We start from the raw sequence: 18,044 nt of genomic DNA on the forward strand, positions 1-18,044 counted from the left end.
ATTGGCTATGGGAATCTGGCAGCCTCCTGCTCCTGGTTCCTGCGAGAAGAGGCAGTGTCTGGCGATGGCGACCAACAGGTAATTTTTCTTTTTTCTTCATTTCCTAACCCCCTGTCCCCTGCCACCTTCCCCTACCAGCCGCCACTGGACGAAACTTCAAAACCTTTATTAAAAAAAGGTTTGGGGACTAATAGTTCCTTCCTCCACTGCTAATCCAATCTATTCTTGAGTCTCTCCTTTTGTGAGACCACCCATTTCAATGGCATAGGTAATCACCTGTTCTGGAGGTATCATCTACAGATGACCACTCTGTATGACATCAGCTAATGGAGAATTCTATGCTGTAAAATCTAGATGTTACCAATGACCTCCCAAGATTTTTGTGAGTTTTCCGTACTTGACCACACAGCGAAAGCACTTGAAATTTTAGGTTATTCACTCAAATGTCCACATTCAGAATGTTTTATAGAATCAAGGATAACATTACCATATTTACAATGTGGGATTACCATATAACTTTAAATCCAAGGTAACAGCGAAACTACTTTGACACACTAAATAAGATCTCAAGCATATTCCCTTTATGGAGTTTGGACATAACTACCAAACTAAAGGGGAAATATTCATTAGCAGTGTTCTTTTTAGGGAACAGGTATTTGCCTGCAATTACATGTTATCCAGATGAGTGGTTTATAATGTTTGTATGTAATGTATGTGGTCTTGTAAAGCGCACTGCTGCCCTGAGGCGTCGTGGCGCTGTAGACCGCTGGGTAACCCGTCCTGGCTATCCCTATGAGATGGTTCCTAGTGGGTATTTCCATGGTGAAACCAGGCATCCCTGGCGAATGTGGGGGGCCGTTGTAAAGATGAGGCAAGCTAATGCCCAGAGTTGCTGAGTGTGATCCCTGGTTAGAGTAGGCACTGAGGCGAGAATTATCGAGTCCGCTGACCCTGGTCCACGACCCTGCCGCGTCGGGAATTGAACCCTGGTCCCGGGCCGTTCTCTGCCGCCTCTAACCAGTAAGCCACACCACTCACCACTGTCAGTTTCAGGAACTAATGTTTCATGAACCACCTACATCAAGGAAAAGTTTTACTCTAATTTGAGGTGCTTTCGCATACAGCTCTGGGAGTTGTGACCCCTTTACATACTCAAAGCAAAGATATTCCTGTGGTATGGATCTAGGAATTGGATGACATTTGCTGATATTTAAGGGAATTATTGTCAGCTAACCTAGGACACAGAGAAGGTTAAAATGTCCTGTCTGTTTGTCCTATTTCAAGTAGTAGCTAGTGTTTCCATGCGAGGGGCCGGTTTCTATCTGCCCATGGCTTTGGTTAGGTAAGCAGCTTCTTGCAGTAATACCTTACGAGACTGACATAAACTGCATTGGGTGGACCCAGCAAAAGCTTAAATAAATTAGTTGAGAATAATGTACTGCCTCACCCCAGTTTAATTAGGGTCGCAGTTTATAATATGCAAACTCCCTAAGCGGAAAATAAAGTGTCCTTGTTTCTCTGGAGCAAATTTTTCAACAGCGAAGTATGTTCTTTATGTCTATTTTTTTAGAATAAAGTTGTAGGGAATTACCTGACATCTCACTGTTGGGGAAATTAACTTAGACAATATCCTCAGCATTAACCTGAAATGACTAGCTTTAAACAGTTGCTTTTTACTGTCCGGGCAAAAGATTTTCCTAGCAATTCAGACTAGCGGGTTTGGCAAAATCATAACAGTACTCGGTAGGCAGTCCTTCACGGTTCTTTAATGCACTTCCAAGTCAGCGACCAGCTGCAAGGGGTACTGTTGCAATTGAAGCAAGAAGTTTCTCTATGGAAAAGGAACGAAATACCTTGGCTGGTTTTATTACAAAATGATGGAATGAAGCACAATTAAACAGATGAATTGGAGAGCATGCAATTGATTGATACCAAACAAAGGTAGAGTAAAGAGTCCCAATTAAGTTTCAAAAGCTTCTTATGTGCTTCATTCCGTTATTTTGTAATAAAAACAGCCAACGCATTTCGTTACTTTTTCATCTTCTTCAGGACTGTGACACTATGATTTAAAAATTGTTTACATCAGTAATAGTGAGTGTACAATAAATACATCAGTGCTTACATATACAAATTTCAAAACATAAAATCTTTTACATACTAAAGTGGCAACAATATGTCAGCTCACTGAAATAAGGAAACAGAATCAATATAACAAATCTAGTGCATCAGGAATGGTACAAATATAAGGCCAATGTACTTATAAATTCATTATTCATGTCATATACTAGCAGTTTCTCCCAAACTAATACAAAAATAGCTACAAGTTCATCGCACATACCTAATTTCATTTGATGATAATAGCTATTGAGGAACGTTTCCCCACTGTAATGACCTATGGTCCAATAATAAATCTTCTCATGGGCATTAGATTTCTCAATAGTCCAATCATATGCCAGAAAAGGTCAAAAGGGGCCAAAGATGAAGTTGACTGGAATGGCGACCTGTTATGCCAAGGTCAAAGGATTACATTTGACATACTTGTGGTGGTTATTGCTTGCTTATGAACTGGTGCCAATTACTCCACAATCTTCTGCAGTGCTGACAAACTCTCCCAAAAGGAGAGTGTTCGAAATTGGGTCTCAAGTTGGCTGAGGTTTGCACCTTGTCCAAGCAGGGACCACTGCTCTAGTCAAGGTAAGTCAGATACACACCCTAAATTAACCTGTGCTCACCCTCAGGTAGCTTGGCACAGAGCAGTCAAGCTTAACTTAAAAGGCAATGTGTAAAGTATCTGTGTAACACTTAAATTACAGCAACTCAATAAAAACACAACAAAACTCCATCCAGGTTTAGCATAATAGAGAATATTTATCTGAGCAAAACAAGACCAAAACAACAAAAATCCAATCAATAGAAGTTGAGATATCAACTTTTAATGAATAAATGCAAAAACAGTGCATAGAAGGCAATAGCGCTGAAAGAGTACTTGAGGTTACGAGGGACCAGGGCAAATCCAAACTTCAGGCCAACCACGATCAAGGGAAGGCCGGCTACAGGACTCAGACTGGTCCTGCTAACAAACTACCTTAGATTAAGCAAAGTGTGGATGTCAAAGAATTGAGTTGAGGAGGCGCTGTGTTTTTGTCGATCCATGGATGGAGGTTAGCATCAGCACAGATCCGTGCCAACGATGGATGTTGAACCGTTTCACGATGCAGGTGCCGTGTTGATGTTAAGCTGCGCTGTCTGTCAGCATGGGAGCGCGCTGGCTGTAGATTCGCTGTTGTCACGCAACCGCTTTTTCGGCTTTGAAGGCACCAGTTCCGATCGGCTCAAAGTCACTGCTGCGTCGATGTAGGAAAAAGCTGCAGAAACCCACTTCTGAGGCCAAGGGCTCAAGGGCACCTCAGTTAAGGGTAGGACTCACAGATGACAGAGTCCAGCAGCACCAGCAGGATTGTAGGAAGTCATCTGTGTCCCAGAGACTTCAGTAAGCAGGAGGCAAGGCAGCAATCTGTCAATCTCGGTTCAAGTGAGATCGGTCCAGTCCTTGTCCTCAGCAGGGAAGAGATCAGCAGGCAGCAGGGCAGTTCAGCAAAGCAGAAGAGCAGTATCTCAGAACAGTCAGTAAAGGAAACGTGCAGTCCTTACAGCACAGCAGTCTATACTCCAGCACAGTTCTTTCCAGGTCCCGTACGGTTCTGATTTGGTAGGGCTAGAGCCCTAGTACATAGACCGTAAAGTGCCTTTGATGTGGGGGGTGATATCAAAGGAACTCTCTGAAGTCCACATGGATCCCTTTCATCCCAACCATAGCTCTAGACTACCAGTAGATGTAACTGTGAGCCACCTCTCCACCTTCCTGCCCAGGTAGGCTATCAGTATGCAGATGAATACCCTGCCACAACTAGCCCTTCCTGTGTTGTGTCGCTCTAGAGGGAATGCACAACGTGTAGCTTTCACCCAGCCCCGACATGTATGGGAGACAGACTACAGGCACACTGAGGAAAGTTATAAGCAGTGAAATATCCACTTTCTAAAAGTTGCATTTCAAAAATGGTAATGTCAAATCCAACTTTACCACTGAAGAGGATTTATCACCACCATTCCAAAGATATTAAAAATAAAGAAGCTACTCCTTTCCAAAAGGTGTTTTATGTAATCCTTAATCCTAGTGTATGGAAGAAGTAGTTCTCACAGCAGTGAAAAATTAAATTAGTTGTTTGTCACTGCCAGGACATGTAAAACTTACATGTTCTGCCTTTTAGTTACACAGTGCCCTGTCCTTCGAGTTGTGTAGGACCTACCTTAGAGGTAACTTATGTGTAATAAAAGAGAGTTTAAAGCTTGACAAGAGGTTTAAAATGCAACGCCGAAGTGGCAGTGAGCAGCACACACAGGACCTGCAATTGCAGGCCTAAGACAGGTGTGAAAGGCAACTTGTGTGGGTTGCAAAACGTGTGCTGCAAGCCCACTAGTAGCATTTAGATTAAAGTCCCTGGGTAAATGGTGCACAATTTTACAAGGCACCTACAGGTAAACTAAATATGACAATTAGGTATACACCACTGTCAACATGTTTAGGGGAGAAGCACATGCACTTTAGCACTGATTAGCGGTGGTAAAGTGCTTAGAGTCCTAAGGCCAACAAAATGATACATCAAACTGTGGAGGTAAGTAGGCAAACAGATGGAGAAAGATCACCCTAAGGATGACCGGTCCAACATGTGTCCCCCCAGCTGAAAGTGGGGAGAGGTAGCCAACCTCTAGGGAGTTCTCATCGCAAAGGCGGAAGAACCTGGACTCACCTTCAGCACTGGCATGGTCTATTCCTGGTTTTTGTTCCATGCTAAACTCCAATCCCTGTCGAGAAATGCACCACCTCAACAATTTTGGATTTTCACCACCCCTTATTTGCATGAGTCACCTGAAGGGCTTATGGTCAGTTTGAATCAGGAAGTAAGAGCCATACAGGTATGGCCTCATCGTTTTCAGTTTCCAAACCACATCTAAAGCTTCTTTCTCTATTGTACTCCACCTCTGTTCCCTCGAGAGTAATCTCCTGGAGATGAAAGGGTGGGTGGATAGATGAGCGAAAGCATAAGTGGATTCACACTCATCTTGAAAAATACCTATACAAGTGGAGGGTAGCTGTTCCTATCAAACGAGAGATAGGGTGTATGGTGTAGCTAGAAAATCTAGTGATTAAGAGGATCTTCTTTATTGGAAGAATGAGCCAAGCGGGTGTCATGCTTCATCTTGGGGCCCCACGGCCCCCTCAAGAGCGTTCTTTGGCAGAGATCTTCTTTTTAAGCCTTATGGATGAGCGAGGCTCTGTGGAGGTAGTGTAGTGTATTTAGTGAACAATTGTGCCTTAAAACTACCTACGGGATGCTATTAAGTTCCTTAATCGATGATCCCCTTGGCAGGGTTAAAAACAAGAGTGCGAAGATTGTCGATGGGGTATTATGAGGCGTGACAATCTCACAGTATGTGATAACAAGGTTGACATGTTTCACGCCTGTGTGGTCCAGGAGGGATCCGTGGTACTTCTTCAGGGCCGATTTAAATTAGTGAGTAATCCCTAACCTGCACCTGAGTGGGAGGTGTATACTTAAAAATTGTGATGATCTTTGGGGACACCTCAGGTCATTTGTAACTGCATGTGAAGTCCCTAATGAGATCTCGATTTCCAGCCTACACAGCATGAGAAGGAAAAGTATATAATATAGAAAGAAGTTTACATAAATGCAGTATATATGGTACGTAACTTCGAGAATACCTCCTAAGAAATAGAGGTAGGTATTCGTGGTAATTTTTCTTATGCTTTAAAAATGCATAAAAAACGTGCTAGGAGCGCAATCGTAGCTCCTATGTGATTGGGAAAGAATAGAACACACACCGGATCACAACCTGGAGGCATGCAGCCATGATTGAAGCACTCACATAGTCCTACATGGAGTTTCGCTCGTGACCTATCCCACTCTGCCCTTCTGGAGGTAGTGTGCTGGAGGTGGCTGTTTATACATCTTCATTCTAATCATTTGTGCCTCGTATGCCTGATTATTTCCCGGGCCACCTGATGGCAGGTCAAACTGGTGCGGCCATCTTAACCTATTCGATGTAAGAGCGAGGCATGTATTGTCATTATGTGAATGGGGCATTAATGTGGTTTCCGACCGCAGGGAGGCTTGCCCCCCTGCCCCCGGGGTTTTTGGGCAAGTGGTGCAGCCCAGAGCCCGATTGGGCTCTTTGGGTTACCTTTTTGGGCTGGGAAAGCGGGGTTCATAACCCTACATTTTCTTTGCTGTGTCACCATTTGTTGTGAGGTGACACAGCAGCCGGTTGTAGCTTGGGGGTAGGCAGGGAGTTTTGAAAGTGTTTAGTAGGGCTATGTTGCTTTTCGAGGGTATAGGTGGCCATGGTCGTGGGTTCGATCCCTATATTGACCTTTAAAAATGTTAAAAGCCAGGCTTGGCTCAGCGGTCCAGATCAGGGAGGTCCCTGATTCCGAGTGCGGATCCCGTGCACTCTATGTACTAGGGAAGAAGGGGCCAGACAATAGGTGAGTGTGTGCAGCCGTGCTGCAAAGCGACTGCATGTGTGTGCTATACAGCCCATTACGGTGCAATTACTGAGGCAATGGGGTGCGGAGAAGGGGGGTGAGCGGTGCAAAGCAGCTGCATGCGAAAACGCGGCGGAGTGGGGGACGGGGCGCCGCGTGGCGTCCCGTGCTCAATTCCGTGAAGGGAGCGGGTGGGGGTTATGGGAGAAGGAGGCAGGTGGAGGAACCCCCGCCCGCCCCTCCAGGTACCAAAGCGACTGGTGGGGGAGAGAAACGGGCAAAAATACCTGGGTGGGGGGGTGGGGGTCTCGCAGCATTAGTTTGGTTAGGAGGGTCCCTGGCAGCAATGGGGGGAGAGGGGGGGGGGGGGGGGGAGGGGGGGGAGGGGCACAGCCAGCATTAGAGAAGGAGCCATGGGGGAACAGGTGAGTTTGCGGATGGAGGTAAAACAGGTCCCTGGGAGATAGGGAGGGATAAGGAGCAGGTTTGGGTAGGTGGGGAGGGTGGGCACTGGGCAACACGAAGGGGGGAAGCGCCTGAGGCCATAGGGGGGGTTTGATAAGTAGTGAGGGGGGATGGGTCGCAGTGGGGCTGAGGTGGGTGAGGGAGGGGCGCAATGAGATCGACCACAGCCCATGAGAGTAGACAGCGGGGGAAAGGGGAAGACAGTGAGAAGGAACACTCGGGGTCCGGCGTAGAAAGGGGTGGGGCCATTAGCCCCGGCCTGCCGGACCTGACGTTTTACATTTCAGGGCAGCAGGTTCAGGAGGTAACGGTCTTGGGTGAGTCGCATGCGGCTCCACGTGACCGACAGGAAAGAGATGCCATTGTCAGAAGTGGACAGCCGGACTATCGAGGGACGGGTAGGACAAAATAAAAGGGCGAGCAGAGGTTTTGCGGTGGTGCAACGACCCCCAAGGGGTTGATGCAGCCACAGGGACAGCGGCTGGAGATGCTGGGCAGGAGCCCAGGATAAGAAGGGCGCTTTGCCCGGAGATATACAAGTTAAAAATTGGAAGAGCGCTTAAGCAGCAGGGGGAAAGGGACAGGAAAGAGGGGGTGGGGGCATAGTAACAATGTGCATAGTCCATTTCAGGTGGAAAAGAAAGAAAGCGGCCGGCCAGGACAGCATGATGGAAACCAGGGACAACTGGTTAGGCGGTGCGATCCAGGGTGGACACCAACCTTGACGCCAAGTAAGGGCAAGAAAGGGAATTTTATTGCAAGGCTTCGCAACAGTCAGTGGGGACAGGGAGCTTAGGACGAAGAGGGTGCGAAGGTGGGAGAAGTTGAATTGTCAAAGACCTAAAGTAGCCACGACCATAGGGAAGAGGTCGGCGGGGGTCTTGAGTATGCGAGCTGGGAATGCGGAAAGAAGCCAGACAATAGACATCGACCGGTACCAGCAGATAAAGGGGGGCATTCAGGTAGGGGAAGAATTAGTACACGGCCAACGGTTTTCCATTGGTATACAGCCCCCCTTGTTTGTTTTCAGAAGCACCTACTGGATGGGTATGGGGAAGTTACGCAGACGAAACCCAGGGGGGAGTAGAGGGGTCCTTTGGCGATTTTAATAAAGGGACCGTGCACAAGGAAGTACGTAGGACTCAGTATAAAACAGGGGACAGCGGCGGTAGAGGTGCACAGGGCACTATGAGAAAAAGGCTTGTACAACCATCAAACACCCATGAGTAGAAAAATGGCTGGGATTCTATCCCTTAAGGGAAGATGATACCTCACTAGGTGTAGGTTTAAAGGAGGGGTCTGGCTGGGGACAAGGGGCCTTGGTATGACAGGGGGTGGACAACTTAAAGTTAGTGAGTACACACAAGACGGTACTGCAGGACGAAGGGCATAAGGAAGTGAAAAGGGGCATAGGGAAGGCCCAGCCACGGAAGGGCACACACGTTTGGGATAATCTCGCCAATAGGAGTTAAGCTCCAAAAAAGAACCGGGGAAATTTCTATAGAGGCAACAATAGTCATGGACAAAGGGGGCGGCAATAAAGGTTGATAGCAGTAGGAAAGACATCAGGATTATATTGGTCAGTAGAGGTAACCAAAGGCCTGGGGGAGAGGGTAGGATCAGGGGACTTGAGGGCAAAGGACATAAAGTCTGCTTACCTTTTACTACTGGTACACCCAGAGGAATGCTCAGTGGCACAGTATTCAGTGGAGGGCAAATAAGTGCGGACAAAGTGCTTCTAATGGGCAACGGCTTCTTTTTGCAACAGGCCTTTCGGGGAAGACAAGACAAGAGACAGTGTCACACTACCTTGACGACTTCCTCCTGGAGGGCCAACCCGGTTCTGTGGACTGTCAGAAACAGCTGACAAGTTTAAAGAGCTCATGGGGCAATTGGGAGTCCCCTTGGCACCAGAGAAGACACAAGGTCAGAGTACGGTGTTGTCATTTCTAGGTATGACAGAGGTAGTTGGAGGGCACTACTACAGGTAAGGTGGCAAGGATGGCTTTCATGGGGGAAGCCGTAGTGGGGGGTAACTGGGCAGGCACAGGTTCGAGGGTGTGGGCAGAGAGAAGTAGACAGGGCCACAAGTGAGGAACAAGTGGCCAAGGTTTTTAGGTGAGCCTGTTCACATATTCAGATGAGTCGCAGGATTAATGGGGTTAATGTATGCCTCCCCCCTTTTTTGGCGCTATGTAGGTGGAAAAGTGTGGCTCAACGGTTAGAGCGGCAGTCCCTGATGCAGAGGTCTGGCCTGGGACCAGGGTTCAATTCCCGCCTCGGGGGGGTCTTAGGCTCAATTTCCTCAGACCTGATAAATCTCGCCTTGGTGCCTATTCTAATCATGGGTCCCACTCTGCAATTCTGGGCAATAGCTTGCTTAATCTCCACAATGGCCCCAACAGCGCTGGGATGCCTGGCTTCACCTTGGGGGTGCCCAGGAGTGGACATTTCACAGGGAAAAGTCAGGAAGGGTTCCACAATGGTATGCGTTACAGTGCCAGGACACCCCAGTTGGGGTATTAGTGCACTTTACAAGTACAAATTACATTACATTACATTGCAGGGCTATTCTGGTTCTGGAATTGCTGGGTAGGAAGGGACAGCCAGGTGAATAAAGGGGTGAAGGGGATCAGGCAGCAGCTGGTGAAGCATGCCCGGCGATATGGGTTTGCTCAGCGTAAGAAGGGTCCGGACAAAAAGGGGGGAGTTTTTCAGAAACTTTCAGGACAAGAGGATTCCTGCAGCTCGGTTATGGTGGGCTATGTGTGGAGCATCAGTATTTTAGGGAGGCCCGGGCGATTAGGGTATTCATCCTCTGCAAATCAGTATATCAAGGGTTGCAGCAGTGAGGGCTGGAAGAAGGGCAGGTTTATGTGAATGGGGCGAGGGAGAGCTGACGGTTGTCATATACATTAACTGGGGAGAGCAGGGTTGGGGACAGTTGGTGTGCATATATTTACACTTGTGTTTTATCAGGTACGGTGGCAAGGCCGGCGATGAAGGAAATGTCCACATGGATAAGGGCTTTCCCTTGGAACGGGTGGTGCGTTATGAAGTTGAAAAGCATAAGGTTTGGCCTGGTTTGGTACTCTGAGTTGATTAAAGTTTATTGGCAGAGGAAAAGTGGCATGCGTTCGCATGGATGGTTTGCAATATTAATAAGTAATAAATGTAAAGTCCTTTTTTGATATTTCTCGGCGAGCATAGGACTTTGAGGTGAGTAAGGGTCTTTCTCCTGTTGGGTAGGAAATGATAGGGGTCTTTTTGGAAGGTAAATACCAGGGATGGGGGTGGTGTATCATCTGCTCGGGGTAGTTTCTTTCACAGGAGACAGTGGAGGGGGATGCCGAGAGGACTGCAGCAATAGACAAAGCAGGAAAAAAACTATCAGGGACAAGAGGGTTTTGTAATAGGGAGGATGCTGGGAGAGTAGAACATAGGGAGTTGAGGTAAGCTGCAGAGGTACGCTGCATTACACTTTTGCAGGGATGATGGGGTGCAATTGTCCCGCTTCAGGATGGATATATGCCTGGTACGGAATTCAGAGATTATAGCAGTGATTTTGAACATTACAATGTATAATAGGAAGCCCTAGGTTGGGGGGGGGGGGCAGAAAAGTCAGAGGCAGGTAAGGACTTTTCTGAGTGGCGTGTGGAAAATAGTTTTTATATGTTTACAGGTTAAAATAATACATTTATGGTTGGGAACAAGTTACTCCGGGAGCAGGCAATAAGGGGATGTTGACACAGGAAATGCTTAGTTAGGTAGATGTTTTGGGAGGTAAGTAAAAGGTCACAGGGTTAAAATTCAACAGTTAAGGACTGAGTGGAGGGTTATAAATTGTTGCAAGGAAAGGAAAAAGGGGAAACCTTAGGGGTGGGGGCAGGAGGCAAGGTGGCTGAACAAATGTATAGCGAGGTTTAGTTTTGTACGGGAAAGGCCAAGGAACATGTTTGTAAAGTGCACCTGTCTTCAATAAAGAGGCCTTTTTCACACATATAGAGCATTTTGTGGTCTGTGCTGCTCCACCCCACTGGCCCAAACAATGGTATTATGTTTATAGAAATCACCCGGTCCTGCCATGTCTGTGAAGGCCAGATGAACGTCTCTGTATTCAAAGAACTGGATCCTGTGTTTTGTCTGTTAACACCTTCTGGGTTCGTCTGAGTGACAATGACTGGTCATGAGTCGGGCAGATTTAGGTGTAATAGATCACGGGGCAGTACAAATTTGTACTACCATCTGCAATGAAAAGATTTTTGGGGCTGAGGTGCTGCCCAAAAACGAAGAAAAAGATGGTTGTTTATAATATTTCCAAACGCGCCAGGACTGAGTGTGGGTTTATAAATTGGAAAGGAAAGGGAAAATGGGAAACCTTAGGAGTTGGGGCAGGAGGCAAAATAGCTGAACAAATGTATAGCGAGGTTTAGTTTTGTAAGGCAAAGGCCAATGAACAGGTTTGTGAAGTGTACCTGTCTTCAATAAAGCGGCCTTTTTCACACATATAGAACATTTTGTGGTCTGTGGTGTGCACTCCCTCTGGCCCAATGGGGCATTGGAGGTGGCGGCCGACTGCAGGAAGGCTTGCCCCCCTCCCCCCGGGTTTTTGGGCAAGTGGTGCAGCCCAGAGCCCAATTGGGCTCTTTGAGCTAACTTTTTGGGCTGGGGGAGCGGGGTTCATAACCGGACATTTTCTTTGTTGTGTCACCATTTGTTGTAAGGTGGCTCAGCAGCGGGTTGTAGCTTGGGGTAGGCAGGGAGTTTTGAAAGTGTTTCCAACCCGCCCTCCCTTTCGGATGCGGGAGGCAGTATTTCGGTGTAGCCAAGATAGTAATAGAGAGAGTTGGCAGCTTTGCTGCACACAGGTGCGCTAGGTGTACTTTGGTTGTCGATTGAAGCAGGTGCGTGGAGTGTGGGAAATAGTTTTTATGTATTTACAGGTTAAGTTTATGGTTGGGAACAAGTTACTCCGGGAGTAGGCAATAAGAGGAAGTTGACACAGGAAATGTTTAGTTTGGTAGATGTTTTAGGAGGTAAGTAAGACGTCACAGGGTTAAAGTTGAACAGTTAAGGACTGAGTGGGGGTTTATAAATGGTTGTAAGGAATGGAAAAAGGGGACACCTTAGGGGTGGGGGCAGGAGGCAAGGTAGCTGAACAAATGTATAGCGGAGTTTAGTTTTGTACGGCAAAGGCCAAGGAACATGTTTGTGTAGTGCACCTGTCTTCAATAAAGCGGCCTTTTTCACTCATATAGTGCGTTTTGTGGTCTCTGCTATGCCACTCCTCTGGCCCAAAGAAGGTATTATGTTTAGAGAAATCACCCAGGCCCTGCCATGTCTGTGAAGGCCAGATAAAGCTCTCTGTATTCAAAGAACTGGATTCTGTGTCTTGTCTTTTAACCCCTTCTGGGCTCGTCTGAGTGACAATGACTTGTCATGAGTCGGGCTGATTTAGGTGTAATAGATCACGGGGAAGAACAAATTCGTACGCCCATCTGCAATGAAAAGATTTTTGGGGTTGAGGTGCTGCCCAAAAATTAAGAAAAATATGGTTGTTTATAATATTTCAAAATGAGCCAGCCCAGCTAATGAGGTTGCGGTAACAGCTGGACCATAAAAGAGTTGTGTCCAACATGTAAGTTCCTATAGCATATTGAACTAACACACAGGGGCCCCAATGAGTTAGTCCCGGATTCATAAGTTAAACAGCAGCCATCTTTAAAAGGTGCTGATATTAGTGTGATGGCTTATAAGTTTGGAAGAAAAAAGGGGGGATCTTTAACTGAGGGTAAGTAGATGATACCACTGTGGTACTACTCGGAAGGAGAAGACTAGCTTGCACAACATAGGAGTATTTAGGGGAGGCAACGATCAAATGTCCTTCTGATTCACCACATAACGGTAATTTCTAGAAGAAAATGTTACCCTTAACAAATTCAACTTTGGGCGCATTGGCCACTACAGTTACACTACATGTAGACAAACTGGAAATTTAGGTAGACTGGTTGCAATCATATTATGTAGCATCTATTGACAGAAGTTAGGGTGACTAAAAGACTTGGTAAATTGCAACCCCAATCTCAATATGAAGACGATTCATACTCAACGGTTAGAAAGCAAAGCAAAGCAGTGAGAAAGTGACCCATTGATAACACAAGGCAATGACTGGTCAAAAAAGAAAGACAAAAAACGTAAAAGAAAAAAGTATTGCTGAAGAGCAACAACCATTCTACAGTTTCCAAAGAATTCCTGTTTTTTCTATCTAGGGCACAATAGAGCCGTGCAACATGACCAACTCACTAAAAGTAGAGCAGGTGTAAATTGAGTTCTTTAAACACACAATACCAATATAGTTTGAAGACTGAGTAGTGATCAATTTCCGCAGTGGATTAAAAATCAATGCAAGCACACTGAAAACAAGATGACCAGATGGGTAGCCAATTTTGTCAGTTTTTCAGTGACTGTAGAATCAGATTATCAGAGATTCAGGAATGACCAGTATATACCCTGGCTACTGGTTTCTTAGGAGATCATTCAGTGATTATTTTAAATAATCATAAACTATTATCCTTTAAGGCAACTTGCACTAATGTTCTCATTGAGCTATGCAACTACCTAAGGGATACTCTAGCACACCTCCAATTAGTACTTGAAGATCTGTGGAGCTTAGAGACAGTAATGTTTGGTTCACCAGTGAATTAAAATAAATTATGCATTCTTTAAATAGATTACCAAGTTCCATAAGTAAACTGAAGCAAAGGATAGCCCTTCATAACAAAGCAATCTGAGCGACAAAACAGGCAGCTCAGAATAAGCAATTGGTAGAATTGTTTGAAGCTATCGCAAAGGAAAATTTTGGAACTATGTTAATCGATACATCAACTAGGGGGCACAAACAGACGTAAATGGCAGATCAATGGCTAAATTATGTTAATGATTTGTGTGTAACTGATGACCCCCCTTGACTTTTTAATGCGCCTAAGTGTGAAAACCCACAACCTATTAGATATTACAACTAATAGGGTTAGTAAAACACTTTACAACCTGCACAAATGTTGCACCTGGTCCATTAACCTTCCAGCTGAGGCATTCAAAACCAACATTAATTTTTGGCCCAGCTGGTTAACACCGCTATACAAATATTGAATTCACATGAGTAAAATTCCAGGGAGCTAGCGTGATTTAATTTCCATACACAAAAATGTTTGCCTACTTGATGGAGAGGGCACATTTTATGCTAAGTTACCGTCATAATTGCTAGAGATCTGGGCAGAGAAGCATATACATTTTTACTAGACTAGCTTCCAACGGGACTGCAAGGTTGAAGACAACCTCTTAGTACTTTCAGCTTGATTCATTGTGCCCCACACACCAAGGCTTCAGTCACTCGTGCCAATTTCATAAATGTTAAAACTGCATTCGACAATTAGGACACTAATTTATTATGTCAAATGCTTAGCAGATGCCGAATTGCTAATCTATTTTGAGAGAAATTATCTACCTATACACGGAGCTCTCGGCAAAAGTGAAAAACATTAATTCATAAAAGATTTCCACAAAAAAGCTTAAAGCAAGGAGGTGAAATGACACAAACAGGAAGCCCACAATGCAAAGATATACTCTAAGAAGCCCATAGTGTTGAAAGCCATACTCGCTCAATAAGTTATATCTTTAACCCTGTTCTCGGCTGATCCTTAAGTAAGGAGAACCTCCAAGAAAGTCTCTCATGTAGAACAGTAAGTGTTCCCCATCTTTAAATCCACCACTAGGTAGGATCTAAGTGTGGCTGCTCCATGCACCCCCTCCACCCACCCAGTCTAACTCTAAAGGTGAACAAACAAAAAAGCAGAGGGGGAAGAAAAGGCCTAATTGACTAATCACAAAAAGGGGCCACAAACAATTGCATTTTAGAGATGGGATAGATATCCCACAAAGGTCAGAGGGGTCGACTCAGCATCTTCAATTAGATCCTCTGGTGGTGGGTCCACAATGTTCAGTCTCAAGCTAGCCTAGTGAGGAGTATAGTGGAGCCAGTGGCAGTGCCTCCCATTGGTCAGAAATCCTCTTATTACTCCCCTCTGAATCCAGCAGACGCTCCATTTGTGGACTTAAGTAAGAAGGGTATCTCTGTATTGCTCAACCCAGAAAACAAACACTCATCGTGTTATAACGCTGATGTCTGCACTTTAGATTTTTAGATTCCGATTTTATTTTGAATCAGGCTTTTTTACTTGCTTTTTTTTACGGACATAAAGTCTTTGAATCTAATCCAAAGTAGTTACATCTCTCTGATTACTCTATTAGACACTGGGTTGGGAACTAAATCAAGCATAACCTTTTATTCAAAAATAGTTGTGAACACGCTATTACTAAAGTTTGAAAGTTTGCAATGCAGAGACATTGATATTATTCCTGTGTTTGACGGGAGCGACAGGGTGAAGGTTTGGATTTATAACAAAGAAATGAGAGGGGTGGGGGGCCTATACCATATTCTCCCCATAGCAGCGAATCACTGGTAGACCTCCAAGGGCTGAAAGTCCTCTTTGGAAAGAACGGTAGATGGGTTTCATTTAGGGACCCTAAGAACAATGAGGTTAAATGAGTAAAAGACGATGATCAAAAGTAGAACTCTTGCCAAGAGTTTTAATAAGTGCATGCATGTTTGGTCATCCTCTACTGCACCATAATAGGCAATGAGCTCAAAGTAGTCTCCTAGAATGAAACAGGAATAAAGAACAGTAGGGAAAATCTCCTATATTTAAATTCATAAAAGGCAGACGTAATTTGCCTCCAGGAGTATTGGCGTGGTGGAGAGTTACACTGTGATGATTATTTTATTCTAGATTGTAAAGCCCGGCCCTCTAGGAGGGGACACACAAAAAGGCAGGGGGAGGGGTGTAAAATAAGTTCAAGTGGAAGTATGCCTGCCAAAGAGACCCTTCTGACCTCTTTTTGGCAGCGACGCTACCATTCCGGTGGGGAATCAGGTTCTCCTTCCCTTCTATTGATAAACGCTTATATTCCACCCAATGCCCCCTATGAGCCACTTCTGAATAAGGTCTTTGCATTTATCAAAAACACTATAAACAAGGAGCAGGCCCTCCACATTATATTAGTAGGTGAAATGTCCACTCATGCTTTGTATCAACTTGGTGAAATAAAAAAGAGACCATGCGCATACCTCCTATTATTTTCCTGGAGAAAATAAGCATGGATTTAGCTGACCATCTACGAAGCAACAAATGTATAATTGCTAATGAGAGATGGCTTTCGGATTTCCCAGCACAATACATGCATAAATACTTGGGGGCAGGCCTTTTGGACTATTTGGTGGTTGGCTGCCCTTCATTCATCTTGTTGGGTGATAATTGATAACTCACTTAGTGATTATTGTTTGTGGGTCTTCTCGGCGGGAGCAAGACCCCTGACCTTCTGGTCAGGATATTGATCTCCCGGTGTGCAGCTCCACTGGGAGTACCTCTGCCCCCAGCACCCACGCTAACCGCAGTTCGAGGCCCTGAGCTTTGCTCCGCTCCTCTTCTGCACTGCTTTTTCCTGCCTGTTTGCCTTTATTTTGATCCTTCTCGCCTTTATTATTTTTCTTGTTTTTAGCCCTTTTGCCTTTATTTTTAGCCTAGTTTCTTTTTCCCCTTTGTAGCCTCCTTTCTTATTTTGCACTGTTTTTCCCACTGCTGCTAACCCGTGGACCCTCCGCCACCCAAGTGTTCCCGCTCCTGCCTCTCAGCTGTCCCACTTTCCCCCTGACCCCTACTTAATGGCGGCAGTTGCGCGCTTAGGGGAGCAAGAACCCTGGCCTTCTGGTCAGGATATTGCTCTCCCGGCACGTAGCTCCACCATGAGTGTCTCTACCCCCAGCGCCCACTGCTGATCGCAGTTCGAGGCCCTGTGCCTCGCTCCGCTCCTGTCTCCTCGTTAGCCTGCTCCTCTTCTGCGCTGCTTTTTCCTGCCCATTTGCTTTTATTTTTTATCCTTGTTTTTAGCCCGTTTGCCTCTATTTTTATCCATCTTGCCTTTATTTTTAGCCTTGTTCTTTTTACCCCTTTGTAGCCTCCTTTCTCTTTTTGCACCGTTTTTCCTGCCACTGCTACCCCCATGGCCCCTCCCGCATACTCCCGCTCCTGGCCTCCCCGACCCCTACTTAATGGCGGCCACTGCGCGATAAGGCGAGCAAGACCCCTGACCTTCTGGTTAGGATATTGCTCTCCCGGCGCGCAGCTTCACCATGAGTGCCTCTACTCTCCCGGCACCCACCGCTGGCTGCAGTTCGAGGCCCTGTGCCGCGCTCCTGTCTCCTCGTTAGCCTGCTCCTCTTCTGCGCTGTTTTTTCCTGCCAGTTTGCCTTTATTTTTAGCCTGTTTGCCTCTATTTTTATCCTTCTTGCCTTTATTTTTAGCCTTGTTCCTTTTTCCCTTTTGTAGCCTCTTTTCTCTTTTTGCACTGTTTTTCCCGCCGCTGCAGCCCTCGCGGCCCCTCCGTGTTCCCACCTCGCAGCTGTCCCACCCTCCCCCGACCCTAACTTAATGGTGGCCATGACGTGGGTGCACCAAAAGCAAGCCCTTCTGCGCCCGTGCGCGACCAGCGACAGGGACCCATGTCCTCCAACCAGCCAGCGCTACAGCTCCTTGGCCCTCCATTCATTCAACCCCAGCAAGAACAACAATTGCAAGCTTTCTTCACCTATCGACACCAACAGAAACTTCACCTGCCAACACTGCCGCTACTCGTTATCCTTCACCGCGACAGAGGACCAAGGACCCACCTCCACCTCCACCTTCAAACACCTTTTCCATCACACCCCAAACCCTGCAATGCAGCCTCCTCAACGTCTGCTCCCTCCACAGACACGCCGCAGAAATCTGGGACCTCCAGCACCACCCCGACGTTGCATTCCTCCCAGAAACCTGGATGAACTCCGCCTCAGGACCTGACATCACGATCGCCATCCCCGAAGGCTTCAACATCATCCAGAAGGACCGCCCCAGAGGAGTTA

Source organism: Lissotriton vulgaris, chromosome 9 (genome assembly GCF_964263255.1).
Source record: "Lissotriton vulgaris chromosome 9, aLisVul1.2, whole genome shotgun sequence".
NCBI lineage: Eukaryota > Metazoa > Chordata > Amphibia > Caudata > Salamandridae > Lissotriton > Lissotriton vulgaris.